The sequence below is a fragment of the Ischnura elegans genome, chromosome 11 (genome assembly GCF_921293095.1).
Source record: "Ischnura elegans chromosome 11, ioIscEleg1.1, whole genome shotgun sequence".
Classification (NCBI taxonomy): domain Eukaryota; kingdom Metazoa; phylum Arthropoda; class Insecta; order Odonata; family Coenagrionidae; genus Ischnura; species Ischnura elegans.
Genome location: NC_060256.1, coordinates 4,745,823 through 4,768,334, shown reverse-complemented (window position 1 = coordinate 4,768,334; position 22,512 = coordinate 4,745,823). Strand labels below are relative to the sequence as shown.

The window sequence follows — 22,512 nt, the reverse complement described above, 5'->3', positions numbered from 1 at the left end:
GACCCCCTTAAACATCAGTACTTATATTAAAGACTGTAGATGAGAGAAAAAATTGTATGTCCTCTTGATAGCAACACGCATGAGTGTTGAAACCAGTCGATATAAAGCTGAGTGGAATACACGACGTTATCATCATATTTATCTCACAAAAGAGACCTGATTTTTTCCCCTTCTTCAATCCTTGGTCGGCTATTTCTCTATTCGCGACGAAATATCGCCAGGCATAATCTTTTGGCAGAAAAGCTGAAGACGAGCTCATTTTGAGCGGATCAATGCTAATCCTCGGCCTTGTGCCGCGTGTGGTCAGTTGTTCTTAAAAAATTGAGAGCTATTTCCCGATCAAAGGTTCTTTCTGAAAGAATAAATAAGCTCTAATGACGCCGTCAACTGGTGGCGATTGCTTCAATGCATGGATCTTTAGAATATTTCTAGACTCCACTTATCATTCTTAACTGAGGGTGTTGAGGCACTGAGAGTCCATATTCCATGTTCTCGTATTCTTCTTAACTTATAAAAGGATGCGATGGTGGGTGGCGTAGCATGGTCGAACTCCTTCATGATGCACAATGAGTAAGAAAAAAATGCTTTGCTGTTCCACAGAATAAATTATATATTTGCGACCGGTTTCGATACGGCCGTATCGATATCGGCCGTAGGTAAATCGATTTCGAACGGCCAGATGATGATACGCCGTATCGATACTGGTCACAAATACATAATTTATTTTGTGGAACAGCAAAGTCTTTTTTTTCTTACCCTTTGCGCATTATAAAAGGATGAAGGCTGAAGACCGATTTTTTGCCGTAATTTATCTTTCCCTTCCATTCGCTGAATTGTTTTATTAAGTAACGATTTCGGGTCTGAATGAGTTAACAGCCACTTAACACGCACCCTACTGCCTCAATCGTACGATCGATTTCCTCCATCCTTTTCGAGGGACAGCTCCAGCTATCGCTCCAATGATGGAGGAAAAATGACCGATTCACGCGATTACTTTCCGCGATGGCTCCAGGGATGGAAATCCTATCCCTCATTCCATCATTCGGCTATGTCCCTTTTCCCACCGTTGAAACCATCGCTTGTGCTGTATTTCAGCCGGTCAGAACGCACTCCCGCTAACGGTGATTATAACGCCACGCTTGAATGTTTAACTAAATGACAGTTGTAAATGAGGGAAAATGGCCGAATGAGGGATGGTAAGAGGGACGGTGGGAATGATTGTGCGATTAAAAAAGTAATGGGTCAATGAGCGATCACTGAATAGGGACGGAAAAAATGATGGCGCGATTCAGGCTTAAATGGTGAGTTGAAAAAATCTTCTCCGTGACGGTCTCTTTGCAATCCCATTGGCGCCACCGTTCCTCCCGCGTCACCGGTTTTTCACGAACAAACTCTTGCGCTCGTTTACAGTGTAGCCATAGAGTTTATATTAGGGTTTACACTTATGAGTGTGGCACTGTAAACTTTGGCTTGGACTGCTCTTCGAGAAGGGGAATAGAATTCCTGCCCCAAAATCGTCTTCAGCCGAAAACTGTAAAATTACGCCATGTGATATTGGGTCGATGAGACCACGTGTAAAAAAATAGCACACAGGTCATGTCAAAGGCTCATGTACGTTATGCAGAAGAAAAAGGAACAAATTGTCGGTGACCCCGAATCCTACCTTCGTAATTGGGGTATCAGACATATTATAAAGTTAGACTCCTACGACGAATTAGTTAGTTAGATTTTTATTTTATTTTAGATTTTTTTGATTTTATAACCTCTTGAAAACATCAGGAGTTATTGTTATTATTGTCATTGCATTTAAACATCTCGATGACGCCTTCAGCATTTTCCATTCATTTTAGGAAAACAGTTCTGAAATGGCGAATACCTAAGTATTGGCGGTGGAAACGTTAGAGAAGAAAGGCGATCCCTCTGCAAGGCGATTGAATGAAACTCTGGCCAGGTTTTAGCATGCCAACATCCCAATCTCCGAGTATGCCTCCTAATACGATCCCAATTGAAAAATGATTTTTTCTTTACGAAGAATACCTGCGTTCAAAAGTATAAACGTGTGCTAAATGTCCATTTTCATGTTAAATTAATAAAATCGTAAATCCGATGGAAATGTTATCGCATCTAAATTTTTACCACTGGACGTCAGAGAAATGGAAACTTTGCCGTAAAAAGAAGCACGAGTAAAATTGAAGGTCGACGCTTGCAGGCATTGTATGTGGTGCGAAAATTTATTACAAAAAATCATCGCACAGAAATACCGTCTATCCGAAGCATTTACAATAAATGATACAAAAAAGTGTCTCACGGTGATTCACACATTCTATTACAATTTGTATCTTCACAGTAAAATTCGAGAGTAAGGATTGAAATTTTTTTCCTTCGTACAAATAGAGTAATTGAGTGTTTTTTCGAATCGAATTCACTCGAATTTCCCCGTCCCTTTTTCATTACAGCGGATAAAATGATGATCTTTGCAATGAATCACTGCCATGAAATATAAATTCTAAAAAGGACATTAAGAAATGCGACAGCAAACTAAGTCCATCGTAAACCATGGAATTGCGAAATAAATTATTTAATTCAAGCAGTTGAAAACCAATCGAGATGATTCCTCACATTTTAAATGGACATATGCTGCCAATTGATTCCCTGAGTGATGATAAAATAAATTAAAAACAATATCGCAGATATTTCCAAGAAGACTACGACTCATATTTTCCAGAAATAAAAGGATACAATTAAGTACGTTATAATATAGTCTGACCCAAATTCGGCCAGTCTACGGCAATTAAAATTATACTGCTGCTGGCTTCAGTTAGAAAAAATGGAATTAGAAGAGAGAGATATCCAAAAGCATCATAACGTTTGGTAAAATATTAAACACAACAACGAGCCAATCGATAAAATATATTTCATTGGAGTGATTTATTAAGAATAAGAAAATCTAGGTTTCCCCTCCTGGGAAACGAGTTAAATTTTTATCGCTGGCCACGTTTTGTGGAAGATTTCAAGACCTATCACTATTACCTCAAATATTCACGAGGAAGCTAATTCTGCTCCAGGAAAAAAGTCAGAATTGAAGCACTCCTGATCATCTTAGGTCCTGTCATCTTGGTTTAATAATATTCCAAATTCCTATTTCTTTACGTGCGACCTAATTTCAACATGCGATTGCATGATTTCCCCATGCTGCAGCGAGTTTAATTAAAAAGAAAAAAAGAAAAATTATGCGTGAAGAGTTCTCGGGATCGCCAACGGGTGAGGAACTGCATGACTGGCGACGTTTCCAAGCCTGACTCGGCTGGAAACCCTCATCTGGGCTGTGGAGAGGATCACTCACAGCCCCGATGAGGACGATGGCCGAGTCGGACATCGAAACGTCGGCAAAAGTGCAGTTCGTGATCCAGTGGTGATCCTGGGAACTCTTCACGCAGTCTATTCGTTGGGAAAGCACTAAATCTTTCTCCAATTAAAAAATAACCTGTAAATTTTCGTACTGAATTATTTAGATTTGCAAATTGCTAAACGATAGATAAGAAGCCCACTATTATGAGTCTGCGGTCTCCAGTTATGATAGAAGCGTTCTATTGATTCAGTGCAAGCCAAGTCGGAAAAGCTACGGCAGGAACGTGGAAGCAAAAGTTGCTTAACGGAAAGAAATAATGGACAGAACCATGCATTCCTTCGTAGAAATATCATTTTAAAAGTAAAATGTAAATAGATTTAGAGCGAAAGGGCTCATTCCATCATTAAAAAACAGTTTTCATTTTTATTGCAAATTTAATTTGAGTAAACAATGGAATACACTCAAAAAATTTATTCAATACTTTTTATAAGACTTGCACATATCAAGTCTAGGTGATCGAATTTCAATTTAATTATTTTGCAAATTATAGTTGAATCAATTCAAAATATATATGTCATAATGTATCGATTCAAAATAATGAATCTGACGCGCATGAAATTACTCTAAACCTTCAGTAATTTGAAATTATTCTTAGTATTATGTATGTGAAGTAATCTACTCTTCAGTTTAATAGACTTCCTATCCAATCATGAATTTGGTCGTCAATTTATTGCTACATTTCTCTTTCTACATTTTTCCGGAATATCACTGATTTTCAGCGTGCTACGTCCTCATGATATCGCATCAAATTCTTTGAAACCCTTCTTGAAATGAAGTTACATGCTTTCATTCTATTTTCGCAAACGAAGAGGCATGGTGCCCGTCGTACCATGCCCTGCAACAAGTAACCCCCTATATAAAATACGCCCCAAGCCACTCATTCTCTACGGATTTTACACAATTTTCATCAATTCTCACAGTTTTATCTACCAAAAAAATGAGGTTTTAGGCACATGATATATGTACGTATACGACCAACATATTTTCACTACCGTTTTTCCCGTGATCCATAAGGGGGAACGAGGACATATTTTTACTGGATGTGCTGTTACCCTCAGCTTTTCATAATTTTGTTCTGCAATGAGCGAATTCACGCCCTCATCTACATAATACCCCGCAAGCCGCCTAAAAGGCGTGTGGCAGGGGGTGTTAGGACACCACCCGTCTGGGAAAACGGAAAAACGAATTCCCATATCTATCCGTTCGGCAAAACATCTCTCTTCATTTATCGCTTCTATCGGACCTGGAAATATAGTGCAGCCTTAATATTATGTCCTCCATGTTGCTCTTAAAAATATCCATTCTCAATTGTTCAAGCAATCTGAGCCTAGCGCGCAGCCTCCGAGTCTCCAATGGCTCGCAGCCCAATTCGCTTAACATCTAGGTAACGCTGTCAGTACGCCCGTAGCAAGTTTTTGACGAACCGCGCTGCCCTCCTTTGCATTTTGTTCATGTCGCGGATTAAGTCGGACACAGGTCAATTGACGACTGTACTGTTTGGATATAATCCTTTCAATTTGGTGGCGATGAATATATCACTCACCACCCAGAAATATTGAAATTTATATCCGTTATAGATGCACATGCAAACTCTCATCAATTTCCCCAAAATTAACGAACTCAGCTCTAAAACTGTTGCGCTTTATTTCAAGCCTGCCGCGAGAATGGCGGTGGAATTCACATTAACGGACACAACGAAAAATTACCCTGGACCGGGATCGAACCACGGATCTAAGAAATCCCGGGTCACTGCGAAAAATACTGCGCTTTCAATTACTGCGCAACTAACATGGCAATTTGGCATCAATTACATCGGTACCTCATGAAGGTGAAAGAAACTGATCATATGGAGGCGAAAATAAACTTTCACCTTCATAATACAACTGGCTTCACTTCCACAGTTGCTCATTGTCACGAAAACACTCTTGCTTTCTCTTCTTTCAATTTTTTACGCAAATTTTCATTATCTTGTTATTTTTTATAGTAAAATATACATATATTTTGTACTCCACCTCTTTTTTGTGTTTAAAATGAAATATTGAGGTCTAGGTCATTTATAAAAAAATTAATTTATGTGCCGATGTTTCGGGAATTTATTTTCCACTTACAACGTTTATAATGTGAAAAAGAGGAGTGCCACAATAAGTACAAAAAGGATAACGCATAAAAATTGATTTAGCTGTACAAAAAATACCCAATGAAACTTTTTAACAAATTAATATGAAAAAAAATAACTAAAGAGAATTTATGACACAGAATTATCTATTTTCTTGGTGTGTTAGTTACTTTGTTGCGATAACATATTTATATTTTTTGTCTATATCAATTTTGATTAATTATATTACAACACGTTTTGCATAAAAGGTATCTGTAAATTCATTTGTTACAAGTTTTCGAGTGTTCGCATGAATAAATTATTTTTAAAAATCTTTTTGATAAATTACATTCTGTCTACAAAAATTTCGGTGTTATACAAATATTTCATATTTAAATTAATTGCTAAAGGCAACTCTTGTGTCCTTAGGGTATTTTGTAAATTAATGAATAGTGATAAGGATTGGACAAGATCATTTTTATCAGGTTATTCTTATGGAGAGTAGGTCAACATAATTATTTCCTCTTTACTTGCGCCAAGATTTGATTATTTATTTAAGCACTATGAGGATTTGAAACATGAAAGGGAATGAAAAAAGCGGCTTATATTATCAATGGCCAATACCTTAGACATTCTCTAATTATTCCCTATATGAAGTCCTAAATTAATAAATGAAACGTCGACGCAAGGAAAAAGAGCATAAATTGTATTGACTAATCCTGCTAAACCTGAAGAACCTGATAAATAAATGGAGCATAATGGTCCGTTCACACAGCCTCGCCACTCACAAGCGAGGTCAGCGATGCTGGCGCGGCCGCAACCGGAAAAGGAAGTATGAAGAGACGAATGACAATTCCGAGACATTGAGAGCGAAAATGGATCGGGGAAGAAGATTCATCGAAAGTGGAGATGATCCAGAAGGGAGATGAGTGAAATTATTTGCACTGTAATGTCACGTTTTCTTGCCATTGGTCATTTATATTCGGAGGAGCTTCAAAAATTCGAACACGAAGACAGCACTGGGTTATGCGAATGCATGTCGCTTGTTACCGAGGTCGTGTGGATGCGGCAAAGCCGTCGCGAAGTCGCCATGGAAACCGAGGAGCGATAAACAAGACTGTGTAGGACGCTCATTGGAAGCGATTCATAAAAGCGACGCCTCCAGTTGTAAGCGATAGTCTCTCCATGGATGTAATCCACAGCGCAGGATATTAGCAAGAGAATGGTTTTTAGAGCTCAACGTTTACGCTATCTCTTGGGACGAAAACTGAGGAAAAGATTATTGACCGGTCGAAGATTATTCGGCCTTATCATTGGCAACATAGCTTAGGATCAATAAGAATGCTAGTTTAAAAGAATTAAGTAAGTGCGAAACGACAAATTCATTGTTTAGGGCCAAAGATCCACGAAGGTGACTTAAGTGAAGGTATGCACAAAATGTTTTCATTAATTTGGGCATAATACATTACAATTGATGATTTTGATAACTAGCTATTAATATTTCTATTGGTGTATTTTAACCAGGTATTAAAATAATTTCCCCAATCTTCTGTGGACGTCATCAGTCGATATGATGGAGCTCATCGCGTGCAAAAGATAAACATAATGCAACGGAGCCGATCTGTCGTCGTCAGAGCGTTGCCGTTGAGAGTTTACCTAATTTTATTATTATCTTATTTTAATTACCGACTGACTGAGTGAGAAGTGATAAATAAATTCATTTACTCCTTGAATTATTCGAAAAAAAAGCAACAAAAATAGGGCTCCAACGCAAAGGTCAAATTATGCTTTTCCTGATGCCAATAAAATCGACATCATCGCAATGCATGGAATTTGATTATTTTGGAAACGGTGACGTAAATTAGCAGGGACATTTGTTTGCGCGTTATCTTTCCGTCAGAGGGCAAAACAACACGCGTTTATTCCAAATATGATTACGACTACTTACGTCGAAAAACGGACTGCATCAGATAATGCATTGAAACCTGCAGTAATGAATGATCACGGACGCTTAGGCTCCACTGAAATGTGGTCGCTTTGCCACGTTTGGCAGGGGTGGAGAGGTCTGGATAGATTGCTCATTTGAATGCATTTAATTTTTAATGAATGGCTGCCCATTTTGAAATTTAGGGGCAACCACTGAGCTCATCAATCCTTAGAAGCATTAAAATCAATTCAGCCCAAAACAAATATTTTATTTGTAATTAACCGGAAAATTTCCATTTCCAACTCATAGAAAAGATGCAGTAAAATAGAATTTGTAATAATGCCACGAAAGTAACAAATAGTTCATAATATTACGAAAAGGTCTATACTTGCAAGCAATGGAATTTAAAAAAATATAAGATTTTAGTAATTATATTGATCTTTAAAGCTATTTTTCAACAATAAACATCGGAAATAAGTAAATGCATGTTCTAATAAACTGCAGAGAGAGGTATACATTTCTAAAAAGACAGAACTCATTTGGATTTTGACTTTTTTTTTCATGAACTGTTTTAGATCGTAAATTTCTATTCCTACTGCACTCTAACCTCACTCTACGCCTCAGGAAAACTAGGTCCGACTTTCCAGTATCATATAACATTCACGTCTTTTACTGGAAATGATTTCACTGATTCGTGTTTGCTTACTGTAAATAAGAACCGTTGAGGATTTCTGAGGCCTTGCGGCTAACGGGTGTGAAAAACGACAGCGCTGTGAACAGAAGACCACAAGTTAAGCAGTGATTGGATGACTCGGAATGAGAATTATACGATGCGCAACCATCCAACAGATGCTGCAAGCATGAATGAATGCGACTACCCCTCGTGGAATAGCTATCTAGACACGCCAACATTCCTGCGAGAACCTTCCGATTTTCCATGCAATGGCCATTAATCTATCGCAGGGCAATTTCCCACTGAGGATTTGCTAGGGCTTGCAAGGTGGCGCTGTTATGGTTACCCGCAGCCTGATTTGCGGTTCCCCTAATGCTGGGTGGTTCATTATCTTATTCACAGAAGGCGCGGGATCAACTTCAATAAAGTCGCTAAGGCTAACTTTGAGAAAAGACTCCCTTTAACTCTCTGAAACGATAGTCTTCAATTTTTGGTATCACGAAATACCGCCATAAATTATGAGAACTTCTAAAAAGCGAGATTTTTCATCAGGATTTCAATACAACATTAGGAGCGAATGGCTTCAATAATTTCAGAAATTAAAATTCTTTTGAACTCATAAAAAAGAAGGTTAAAAGGTAACGTTAGCAAAGTACACCACAAATTTTCATAGTTATTGTAAATTTTGCGATAAATTTCCGGAAGAACTAGTATTGGATTTTGGAAACACGCGCGTCTTTGGATTGAGAAGACCCAAATTATCTTATCTTTCTTAAACCCGTATTATTCCCTTGATCGGCAGCTTTTCTTAAAATCAAGTTGCGATTACTCCATAAAACATAGAGACATTCTCAATGTGAATACCACCGTCATTTATGTGACAGACTGATATTATGGGCTGCCACATGCATAATGTGTGGCATGTTCTTTAAAGTTATAAAAATGGAAAATCCCCGCCAATAAATGCTAAAAGCAAATTACCACAATTATAATATGTATAATCACAATACTATGATTTGCCAAATCAGGGAGAGGTCTTACGAAAGCCCTTCTCTCCTTATTTTCGTGGCACTCTGAGACTCTGTTTTCACATTATTCGTACGAGAAAATAGTCCTTTAATGGGGTGCAATAGCTTCATTGTACCAGTGCACGCAAGTAGAAGGAAAGTAATTGCCAGCAGAGTTGCTCACTATGCTAAAATATAAGTTTATAGATTAAATTTGACCCCATTACTTATATTGTGACATAAAATTCCTCCATAAATAGATGCAACGTTTTGAGGAAGAAACAAAAACCAGCAATGCATAACCACCAAATATGCGTGTAACAGGAAGAGAGCCAATTGGATTCATTCTTAACGATGTTCCATTGCTAGATTTCCTGTATGCTCGATGCTAACGATATAAACGTAATATCAGAAATGAACTTAGTAATTGAAAAAAACGATATTTTGCTAAATAATAATTGAATATTCTGTGCTCTTGATGATAAACTATCGAATGATGCTTGTAGAAGGCTTTTTAAGCTTAGCTTCAGTGCCTCATTTGGCATTAGGCATGTCTCGCAGTCTCTTCGAGGTGGATTCACAGTATTTTCCGTGTGCCTCAATCTAATCCTCCAAGACTCGCTCCCTTCGAGGCTGGTGGGCTCAACTTGCCGGACTGAAACTTCGACCGGACATACATTGGCCGACCCAAAGGCTCACCAGCGAACCGCCAACCCATTACCCAAGGAAAACCCACGCTTCCCACGTCGTATCTCGCTTTGGCAGAACAATTGCCGTCGCGAAACCTTTAGGGCCTCTCAAGGGCCTTCAGATTATGGCGCATCCATTACTGCTTGGGAGGGCTCGTTTTGGGGGAGAGCGGCGCTTTGGGAAGAGGGATGGCCACTGGGTGCAGGATTTAAGTGCCGCACCGCCTGACACGGCTGCTGCTGGCCTCTCTTCCCTGCTGAAGGAAGAGTCCTCTTGCTCCAAGGACGGATGGCTGCACGTCACGCAGTGGCCCCAAATAGGAAGCCGCCTGCCGTAATTAATAGCCATCACATCCATGCTTATGCATAATTTCCCTGTTTTATCAAATCATGCCTTTATGACCTTTGACCCCCATTATGACCTTCGGAGGTACAAAAAATCAACAATACTGGAAAATCAACTGCACCACTGACTTGAGAACACTTTAAAACCTATGGTTCGACTCGTTTGTTGTCACAATGGCCTCAGTATTAGCCTTGGATGTCAAATAGTGGATAAGTACCCTATTGTAAATCCCTACAGGGAAATTCCCTACAGGGAATTGGCAATGGGGATTTTCCCCGCAGGGAATCATTCCCCGCAGGGAATCAATCCCCGCAGGGAATCAATCCCCGCAGGGAATCATTCCCCATAGGGAATCAATCCCCGCAGGGAATCATTCCCCATAGGGAATAGGAAATCCTGGGTATAATGTGTACAAATTGTATTCTAAATTTTCATTGCAGATATAACCGAGATCAATGGATAAATACCCAATACAAGTATAACATTTCACTGACTTCATTGGAAGTTAATTTCCCTTAGCATTCAATCTCTCAAGCTTTTTTACATTAGAGGCAACACATACCTTAAAGTCAGTGGCGGCTTGCCCATAAGGACTCTCGGACGCCGCCCCTCCCAAATATTTGAAAAAGTAAAAAAAATAAATATCCATTAATTTATAATTAAACATCTAATTAATCAAAGTGTTTTTTCAGTCCCATACATCGAAAGTATTGGAAAAACACGAAAAGAAATGGCGCGAGAAGTTCGTATTTGTAGCCGTGGGGCGCTGGCCAGAACGTCCCAATCCATCCCCATGCAGTTATATGGAGAGTGGTAGTGGTGGGGGCCGCTGGTGCTATGACGCGTCTAACGTTGTGTCTTATGGAGGTCTTGGGACGTCGTCCGAGAATGCGCAGAGCGACGTGTGAGTTGATATCGCTGCGCAGGCCGGCGGGCGTATAAACTGGCGTCTACTTGGTGCTGCCACAGAAAAGGGACGTACGGAATCAGAATGGTCACTGTACTGGGTGTAGTTATACGATTTTAATTTTTAATTACTGGTAAGTATTGATACAGAAAATAAATTATCTCATTATACTTGCGTTTTTGGGTGTTTGAATTCCGGAACACATAAAATCCAACCAGTTAAAGGCCGTATTGACGTAGGAAAACTATTCTCGAGTATTTGCCACAGTTCTGTTATGATTACGAATTTCAAGAACCTTGGGGAAACTAATGTTATAATGTTTAGGCCTGAACAATGTATTCATATCTTCCCGATGATTAGAAATGCGGTACCTATTTTTCAGATAAATTTATCAAAAGACCTGCAGTATTAGGAAAAATCAGTTAACATTCCCCACTGATTTATAATTTAAGAAATAGGTGCGTGCGTGATAGGGTGAAGGATTAAACATGATTTAACCCGTAAAACGTGACTTTAAATAGAGTCATTCAATGAATGTCAAGAAGTTTCGCGTACAATGCACCTTTTGTGTGTAGGTTCATCATTTTTCTAGCCGTCCTTGTTGTATTAGTTCATGTTCACCTAATTCCTCAGTGGCAGAGCGGTAGCTGTCTGACGGAAAATGTCCACTTGGGTCTGATTTAAGTGGCTTCGAAGAGTTCATATCAGTGCGGAGATCCTTACAGCTCTTATTTGTGGTTCAGAGCCGTCTTCTTTTACGATCTAGAATTTATTTTCTATTATATCATGGCAATGATTTCGAAGACATGGTTATTCCAAGTGCGACCCGTTGGCGTTTCGTGTGTTTGCCACATATGAATCTTAGACTCAAGGAGATGGTGCGTGACGTCTTTTGTTTGCTTGAGTGCCTTTGCTGACCTTAAATTCGTCCCTCAGCTGAATCATCATTTGTGGACCACGACTTCTATCTCCCTTGAGTCTTCCTTATAGTAACGCAAGACTCTCCTTAAGAACGGAGTGAAATGAGTTCAGACATCATTTTTGAGGAGTTAACTGTGCTTAATTGCCGATTAAGAAGTTTCTTAGTGCTAAGTGTACATTCAAGAAGACAATTTTGAATTAATCAACAGTGCTCGTTTTTGTTTTAGGGAAATATAGGGAAAAATTGTCCCCAAATCTGTGTCCTGGCACCTTGTTCTTTTTGGTCGTATTTTTCGTCGGCTCATTTTGTGTCGTCCCTTGTTTATTTATAGACTAGCGCCCTTGCTATGTGTTCAATCGGAAAGAAATGGTTGTCCGGCGCTGATTTCAACGAACGTGTAATTGATCACTTTGCTGGACAAAAGGAAAGAAGGATGGACTTGTGCAATATAACTAAAGGCATGTGAGTATTTCAGATTTTGTTAAAAATGTGTGAGAAATATTTAATTATTGATTTTAAATCATACTGTATTCAAGAAGCAACGCGAACACCGCAATCAAAGTTTACATCTACAATAGCAAAGCGCGCGCATTCTAGTAGTGTTTGTTGCCTAGTGGAAGTCAGTGACACTCCCCTCCCTCCTCAGGTGTTACAAGTGTCATTGCTACCTAAATCTTTGCAAATGTCGAATAGATTTGACAAATAACGCATTATGATTGCAAAACGAACAACATAAGTGTATTGCGGGCATATCCGCACGAAGAATGTAGGCGCTAAAACCTAAAGTTACGTATTTTCGTTTGTATTTGCAAAATATCGCAGCAATTATATTTTTATTCTTCAAGATCATTGATCAGTATAATCGAGAGTCCGGACTAAGCGGATCCGCATGAACGAGAGTCTACCGCATTTAGTATTTATTAATCAAGCTTTATTAGGAAAACTAGGTATTTTTGTTGAAAAAAACGGAACATATGGCATTACTAAATTTTATTCCTAGATTGCCGTAAAAACTTAATAAAATACACGAAATATTAAAAAAGTGGAGTGGTGCCCGGTGGAGTGCGCCCCCCCAGGCATTTGACTCACGAGCCGCCACTGCTTAAAGTACGACTAATAGTGGAATAATTACTCCAAAATTAATGGGCCAGAACCTGCAGGGAATCATTGAATTTTATTAATTTTAGGCATATCATTAGATGCCTAGTAAATACAAAAATACAATCAAATAATGAGGAAATTATACTGTAACCTAAACATGGAATCCTCAAAAACAGAGTAGGATTTATTATAATGTAAAATATTGTGTGCTTTACACTGATTTCCTTCACTTCATTTTCTTAATGCTCTGAACAGTCTGAGGAATAACTACAGGCACTCTCTCAAAATGATAAATCCAAGTTTTCACTGGAGGTACTATCACAAACGTCACATTCAAAATTATTGGCAAGGATGGGTAAAGCAAAACACTTATTTTCAACTTTTATAGGAGAAGTTGCAATTGATCGAGAAAAACCACTTCTTTTTTCGTGTTTGATCTTATACTTCATCTAAGTTTGTACCCTCTTTTCTGTAAAAGTGGGAGCCTCACTTGTGTTAGGAATAATGTGGTCCTCTAGCATCAATGGATACGAATTTTCTTCATCAGCCTTCTCGTTACCATTTCCGGGGAAAGCATGGTCCTTTTGCACCTCCTTGGGCTCTTCATGCTCCAGCAGGAGAATTTTTCTCTTCCTAATTACGGGGCAGTCTGGAGAGACTGGGATGCTCTCATCCGGGCAATCTTATGCATGAGGTGTCACTGTTTTCTTTATCATCAAAGGACCTTACATCATTTTCCAGTGCATGTAGTTTTCTGCATTCTCTTCCAACTGTAAGGCATTAGTGAAAATTTTACTAAAGACACAAAACAATACCTAAATGATAATGATCGGTGAGAATAATACATGGCTATGGTTTGAACTGCTTATTATTAACTATAAGGCTTCGACATATTCTCCATGGCTGTTCATTATCAAGAAAACCCTTCGTGTACGAGTTGAGACTAATTCTTTATTGTCATAAAGAACTGCCAACAAAGAGGATTCTACTGCGAGAACCCTGCTATTTCAACTCAATTGGCCTGAATTGATTGTACTTTTACTATGCCAGCGAAAGCAATGATAACGCTCAATTGTAATTACAGTGAGAACGTAATAATCAATACGTAATCTTAAATAATTATTGGATTGAAATAAGGGATTCATTAATCGTATTATTCGTGAAAGAGTAGATACACAAATTTGGTGATTTCTATCGAATAAAGAAAATGTTCCATTTACTTACATTTAAACGGTCAGCACTACAGAGATGGGTTGATGCTGAAAAAGGCACCTTCCTCAAATCTCATCGCGCTTCTTAGAGCCACTTTTTCCGGGAAACTGGCATACAAGAACTTTTTCCGGCGTTGATTTCATGGTGAATGAGACTGTAATCTTCCAATCCCTTTTCCTAGTCTCTACTGCGAAACACGTATTATTTTCCTCTTCCACAGCGTAATTCGATGTAAATTTGCTTGTAAAAAACAAGATTTTCCCGCACAGATAGTTTCACAAAGTCACAAAATACAGTAACAACGAATGTAAACACAGTTTCGATTTTGTTTCGATAGCGATGGCTAGTAAGATGGCCGCCGGCCGTTCTGGCGGAAGTTTCGAAATACGAATTTTAATCCGTCATATTTAAATAAGTACGTGATATAATGGGCAAAAATTTGTAAATTAGGTGTATTATATGCCAAATATATATTTTCCGTAGTTATCAAAAGTTGTGCAAATACTTGGTTGTCCCTGTTTGCACATTTTGTAGCCTAGAATGGGTGACCACATACATACGATACATACCATTTTTCGAGTAATTTAATTCAATAATATAAAAAGTATACATAAATTACCCATCGTTAAAATTTAAATGGAAAACTCCTTTGACATAGGTAACATTTCATCATGGAATATGGATTGAATCCAAATGAATTCCATGATACATTTCCTTGGTAGTTATGATGGAAACTTCTACATGAAATCCATCTATGATCCATGTGGATTCCATTCCTTATATCCATCATGGATACATCCATCACTTTTCCACCGTGGATTCCATGAACGAGTGTTGTCTGGGCAGTAAGGAATTATAATTCCCTGTAGGGAATTCTATTTCCCTGTAGGGAATTCTAATTCCCTGTAGGGATTCCACTATATCATACAGGGAATCGATATTCCCTGCAGGGAATCATAATTCCCCATAGGGAACCTCAATTCCCTATAAGGAAAAATAGATCCCTATGGGGAACTAAGAATCCCTGCGGGGAACTACAGGGAATTTCAATTCCCTGCGGGGATCAATGGGGCATTTTCAATAGGGTATTTGAACAATACCAATGACTTGGCACCCTTTAAAACCCATGGATTGACACCTTTGTTGGTATCCTATTCTTTTTGCCACCCTTATGACCTTGACTGTGACCTCACTGGGTCAATGGTTGAATTTTTGCAAATAAAAGTGTTATTTTTGGTTTCCTCGTGTCCGAAAACCTAAAGATTGATATCTTGATCAATGAAATTCAGACCTTTTTCTATCTTGTTTTTCTAACAGTGAAACCCCATAAGGCTAATTCAAAATTTTGGTTTGGGCCCACATTGTGAGGTCAAAAGGTAAAAATTGTAAAATTTTGCTAACTCTCAACAAAACTTAGGACCTTTCCCCACAAGTATGCCAAATTTTAAGAATATTGCTCGTGGCAAAGTTACTACAATTAGGGGTCAAAAATGACACACGACCCTTGGGACAGTCTCTTATATCCAACATTTGGAACGTAGGCTTTCGCATCGAGATTCATTCGAGTCTACGGCATTCAGGAGCAGCTGCGTATTGCGCTTTGTTATCTGTTGCTATGTTGCTAGTTAATATCTAATTTTTAAATAGCACTTGGTGCTTTCCCGGCCAATGCTGTTCTGGAACATTCTTAGATTGCTTGAGGAATTTAGAATGGATATTATTCAGAGCTAAGCGAAGAAAATCACTTTAAAACCTCACTATAATTCCAGGTGCTACAGAAACAATAAATTAAGATATTTACCGTTCTGATAGGTGTGAGAACTGTTTTCTAACCAGCAAGGAGGAACTTCCCATACAAAAATATCTGTGCTGTGACTGTACTAAAGCTGCACTGTAACTGTGCTAAAAGGGCTGTACTGTGACTCTACTTAGACTGCACTTGAATTGAAACATCACAGTACAGTTATAGCACTGTCAGAGTGCAGTTGCCATAGCACAGTCACAGTGGAGTTGTCATAGCACAGTCACAGTGGAGTTGTCATAGCACAGTCACAGTGGAGTTGCCTTAGCACAGTCATAGTGCAGTTGCCATAGCACAGCCACAGTGCAGCTGCCATAGCACAGTTTTTACTGTAATAATCTTTCCATGAATCAATAATTGACAGTCTTGATGTGGCTATTGCATTCCCTGTATATCTTATTGAAAACAAGAAGCAGAATTAAATCAAGATAGGCCAATTAGCAGAGATATATACATAGTTCCCTTTTTAGGTGTTTGAAGATTGGTTGCTTGATCCAATCAGAAAACCGCAAAGAGATAACAGTGGCCAAAACGACTACACTCATTCGAATGTTGACTAGTCTAAGGAAAGATAAACCATATTCCTAACAGACACTCACTGCGAATTTGTTACGTTCCATTTCCTTAATATGAACAAAGTTTATGGTACTAAAAATATTGCTATCGAAGCACTTAGGTTCTATGAGAAAAATTGACAAATCCTATGCCCACCTTGATAGTTTTTGTTGATGAAGTTTAAGTACTAACGCCGTGGAGCACAATAAATGATAATAAGATATGAAAATAAAAGAAATTTATTAAATACAAATATACTCATGATTATAAACATAAAAATGAAAGTCTTGTTAAGGCATGGCCGCTCAATTCATTTGCCTCTTTGGCTACCTTCCTGAAATTAAAAGGAAAACACATTACATACTGATATCTAATAAAGTGCTACGTCAAAATTTGACTGTTTAAATTTGTCTGAATTTAATTTTAGAGAAGTTGAGTACTTACCCCCAGCAGCAGAGTATAAATAAAGATATGTCTTTTATCAACTCTCTCGTGCTTCGCAAGGAGTAGATTGCGAGTCGTCGGAATCAATCGTGGAAAGTTGATTCATCGCGAACCACACGGATTTCAGCAAAATCGACTATATCACTTCACCCGCAAGAAAAATCCCGGCTAAGTAGCTAATTTTGATGTAATTGAAGTAAAGTTCACTTCTTCACGTTCTTAGCGTTGATCTTACATCGACGCATCCATCGTACAGCATAGAATTCAGAGGATGAGAGCACGTAAACAAGTAATGTTACAACCGGTTCAACACCAATGCTGTCTAACAAAGATGGCTGAGTATCGGCGGAAGTTGATCTTTTGACCATACTTTACCAAAATAATAAGCAAGCTGGAGCTATGCATTGCCGCAGTACTGTCAACATAAATTTTTTACATAATTTACGCAGTCATATTCTCATGGAAATGATAGTTGATCGTAATATGAAATAATATAGGAAATACTTTCTCCTGTCAATGACTAGTTTAAGTCCAGTTTAAGTGCAGTTTGAGCCATAGTACAGTTCCAGTCATGTGACCCAGCCCAGTCACAGTCCACTTTTAGCCCAGTACACTTCCAGTCGTGTTTTCTAGCCCTGTCACAGTCCAGTTTGAGCTATAGTACAGTTCCAGTCATGTTACCCAGCCCAGTCACAGTGCAGTCTGAGCTCTAGCACAGTTCAAGCACAGTGATCCAGCACTGTTACAGTACAGTTCTTCTCAAATTCTAGCTGCCATAGTACAGTCTAGTACAGAAAAGTGTACTGTGACTGTGCTAAACACAGAGTTTAGTCCAGTTACAGTGCAGATTTAGTGCAGTCACAGCACAGATTTTTTTGTATGGGTTGGCACGCGCATTTCTGTCTTCGTAAACGGCTGTTGCCCTTACACCCTCTGCCACTCGCCTTTTGAGGCGGCATGCAGTACTGTGTAGATTTACATAGATGCTCCCAGATTTCCTGTTGGTCAATGCACCGTGAATCCAACGCCATCTTCAGGGAAATGAGTGATAGCCACCGATTTCCCTTAAGATGGTGCCCGAGTCGAAACGTTGGCGGCCATGAAGTTATTGACCGGAAACCAGACATCAGTCCCTGAACTTAAAATATTTAGTTATTGTGTGGAATTTACAATGATTTTTGTATTAAAATTGTTATTTATTTACAAAATAGCATTATATCTGCGGAAATTAAATGGGTAAATTTGATGATTCAATGGTATTTTAGCTATCGTTTGAGTTTTCTTTGAATGAGATGTAATTTTGCAGCGTGTACATTACTTTTTGTTATAAAAGTCAGGAAATGAAAATGCAAATTTAGTGCGCTTTGGCGCATACTTTTGCACTCTAAACTCAACGTGGAAGAGCATAGAGCAAGATCTACCACACTCACGCAACATGGCGTCTAGTTTTCTAATTCAACTCCGCATCAAGTTGGTACAAGCTTGGTTTTCAACGTTGAACAGTTTCAAGAAACAGAGGCACTGCCGCTTATTATGGCATTTTTTAAAGTAAATTATCATAAAATATTTCCGCATGCTCATTCATGTTCTTCTCTTTAAAACACGGCCACAGATTCAAGCAAGAATTGGCAACGGCCACTACTTTTATCAGCATTTGTCCTAGGAATGTGTAGAAAGTTATTTCCAGCAATGACATTACATGATGAAATTGTCCAAAGTTTGGTTAAAGTTTGCCCAAAACACGTAGCAGTGCAGAGAAAGAGTCCAGAATAGAGATTGAGGATTGTGATATTAAGCGGAATCGAAGAAAAGTAAACAGATATCGGCTCATAATCTGAATAACCAAGATTTTTCACGATTTATAGCGAGATGGATAATTTTAGAATTGAGGGACGAACCAATTATCAATGGCAAAACAACTCTTGTCAGCCGAATGTATGAATTTTTATGTGTCATGAACTCTAGCAATAAAGCAGTTAAATTCTTTAAAGGCTCCCATTTGTGTTTCACAGCGATCAAGATGCTATAATATTCCTCGGCGGTGAACAGCAAACTATTTGTGATCTGTGGCAGGATGTGGTGGAAGTTATTAATTTTACTTAAGTAAGTCATTGCAATATTTCCACTGAATTTAATTTCGCAGGACACATTTCGTTGTTTTTTTCAAGTGGATCTATCACGTGCAGCCTAGTTGTGCCTAAAATTTGTCCTACTCCTCCTCTACTCGTTTCCCTGCAGTGGGTTTTTTCGCTGAAGGATACTACACCCTCATCCTCATGTTTTTTCCCGCAAACAGAAATCATTTTTCTTACAAAATAATTTCACATATACTTGTGTGAGGTCGAGGGGTTATTAGGAGAGGTAGCATGGATTTTCAAAGAACACACGGAAACACTTTCACTTAGATGCAACTAGAACTTTAATATCGGCTAGATACAGCAACTCGTGTGGTTCTCCCCTAGCAAAACCTGCACCGTCTCTCTACACTCCCCTCACCCACACACATTCTGCGCGACTGGCTGCGCGTCACTCTCCCAACTGGCACGTCCGTCCGAGTTCCTCGGCGTCCCCCCGAGGGGCAGCACCTGCCGGACCTTCTCGTACAGCCGGAGGTTGACACTTGTTTATCTTTTTGACATTTTACAAATAGTGTATATTGTATATTTTTTGTACTGCAAACGTTTTTAAATGTGTTTGCAATGACGCTATCGAGGGGTTAGATGGAAGAGGGGATTTCTTAGTCTCAACCTCGCCCAAATAAAGACATATTATCATTGCTCCTACTTGGCTGCACTTGATAGATACACTTCAAAATGTTGTTGTAGCAACAACACACGTCGTCCGAAATGCAATTCAGTGGAAATATTGAAATGTCCTATTTAAGCCATGAATTCCGGAGTGGTTGCGAAATGAGATGAGGGTCTGCGCCGAGGCGTCTCTCAGTGAAACCTCAAGAGGGAAGCTTTAGAACTCGTTAACCAAGGTTGAGGCTTACCCTGCGACTGGCAACTGATGTACCAAATAAGTAAATAGATGTGTTCAACGGTGTTTGGCGAGATATTGTGGAACATAATGGTACAATGGTAAATGAAGAGCAACACAACTCAAGTAAAAATTTCTCCCTTGAAACAAGGCTGATTCTGGGCTGAAACTCCACTGAATGCGCTCAAACTGCCTTGAAACAACCTTGTCACTGCACTGCACTGCCTTGTCCTCAACAAGAAAAAGAGCACTCAACTGAAACTCTGATGCCATTCTCCCTTGCAAGTCCATTGAATTTGAACTGCTTCTCCCTTGCTGCATATGTGCCCCACTGATACTGAACTGGACAAAAGGCTCAGGCCAGGCCGAATTTATGACACCACTGCGTCTCTCTTGCCGCATGTCTTTACTGCCTTGCCACAGAGCTGCGGCAGCATTGGGTATCCCCTCTCCCTCATGGATTTGAACTGCTTCTCCCTTGCTGCACATGAGCTCTACTGGCACTAAACTGGACAGTGGGCTCAAAGGCCAGGCCAACTTAATAACTCCACTGAATCTCTCTTGCCGAATGTCTTAACTGCCCTGCCACAGAGCTGCAGCAGCATTTGGGTATCCCCTCTCCCTCATGAATTTGAACTGCTTCTCCCTTGCTGCGCGTGTGCTACCCATCGTAAGATTTGCCAACATACGGAACCCTTCTACCGGACATATACGCGACCCCTGTTTCCAGCGGCAATGTATTTTTTTATTTAGCTTTTGGCAACACGTATACCTTTTCCCGCGCGTCATGCTGTCGGTTGCCGTTATTTCTCTCAAGTTGCTAGGAGCGAGGTGAGCGTGGGTTTTAGCATGAAAAGATTGATGGCATAAATATTTTCCCGGTACTTCGACGTTTGTTAACAGCAAGAATTAATCGAAATTAAGGTGAAGGGGAGAACGAGGTCGGTGGTGGTGACTGCAGTCATAATTGGAGGTAAGCGTTTTAACTTCCCTAATGGCATGTTTATTCCTTCCATGTTTAGCCATGAGTACGTTGACATTGAATTCGTGTTTTAATCCAGGCACGTTTAAGGATTTCAAGCTCCTTTTTCGGGGGTCATGCAGCCAATAACGAATTCTTCTTTCAACGCGTTGGCGACTGCCGTCCACTTTTCCTGCCTCATGGATACCCCGGACGAGGAGGATAATACACCGACCGGTCATCAATGCCGCGGATGCCACGCCGTCCGTTAGTCATCCTGCGGAGGACGGACTCAGTGAGCTCGAGCGGGCTTTCGAAGAAATAAGGAATGCAGGTATGTTTCCCTATAGTGCAATGTATATTTACTGCTTATACTTATTAGTTACTGCTGAATGTTTTGGAATCTTACGTGGTTTTCGTTTGGAGTTCACACATAGCCTAAGTAACGAGTCATCGCTTCGTTTTTCATTTAACTATGATGCAAAGCGCATGCTTCCTCAGTGATAATTTAAGTTTTGCTTTCTATAATTTGAATGGTTCACATTAATGCACCATATAACTAATAAGCCAAGTAAAGGAGAGTTTTTCATGTGCAATTTTGCTAATTTGATTTTGAGTGAAGTCGTTTGTGACTCTCATCAGTCATGTTTCTTCTCTTTTTCAGGAGCATCTAACTTCCATGACTTCTTTCATTTGGAATATTTTTGTATGCGCTTTTAACAGTTATTAATTATTGATGTATTTTCATGTTCTAATAAATTGTGTCTTGAAAAATGTTGTGGTCATTGCAGTTATAACTATTGTTTATCGCTATCACCTGTCCACCCTTTATCTTTTATCATGCATGCAAAATTGTGGGAGAAATCTGTTATGTGATCATCCACTGTTGGCTGGGTTGTGCAAGTTGTTAATTTACAGTTACTTTAGCCAAGTTGTTTCATATGATTTGACAGGGGAATTTTAATGGATTGGGTAGGGGAAATGTATTCAGCCAAACAAGGGAGTTTCAGCCTGGCATACAAGGGAGTTTCAGCCTAGCTATCCAATGGAGTTTCAGTCTAGCTGGCCAAGGGAGTTTCAGTCTAGCTGGTAGCCAAGGGAGTTTCAGTCTAGTTAGTGGCCAAGGGAGTTTCAGTGTAGCTTGCCAAGGGAGTTTCAGTTTAGTCAGCCAAGGGAGTTTCATTGGAGTAGCTGGAGTTCTTAATTGCACTGCTACTGCACTGCCATCCCTCTCCCAAACTCCACTGGTTTGTTTCAATTTCAATGCAGTTTCAGCATAGAAGCAAGGCAGTGAGTTTCAAGGTAGTTTCAGCCCAGTTTCAGTCAAGTTGCAAGGGAGAAATTTTTACTTGAGAAGACATGCACTAAGTTTGCTCTTCATTTACCATTGTAAGTAAATAGAGTCTAGAGGGAATCAGAGGCTTAGAAATAAAAACAGAAAACCCTACCTTCACCGTCCTCCGTTGAACCATTTGAAATTC

The 22,512-nt window shown here is 39.3% G+C and overlaps 1 protein-coding gene and 1 long non-coding RNA gene across 3 annotated transcripts in view; both read right to left on the bottom strand.

Annotated features, from left to right (window-relative positions):
* Nucleotides 1-22,512, bottom strand: part of LOC124168463 (B-cell lymphoma/leukemia 11A-like) — an 888,367-nt gene that overhangs the window by 55,002 nt on the left and 810,853 nt on the right. The gene's annotated exons all lie outside the window — the stretch shown is intronic.
* Nucleotides 13,243-14,856, bottom strand: LOC124168464. Its single transcript, XR_006866941.1, has 2 exons — nt 14,301-14,856; nt 13,243-13,846 (listed from the first exon to the last, which is right to left on the bottom strand). It is a non-coding gene; the product is annotated as an uncharacterized LOC124168464 (long non-coding RNA).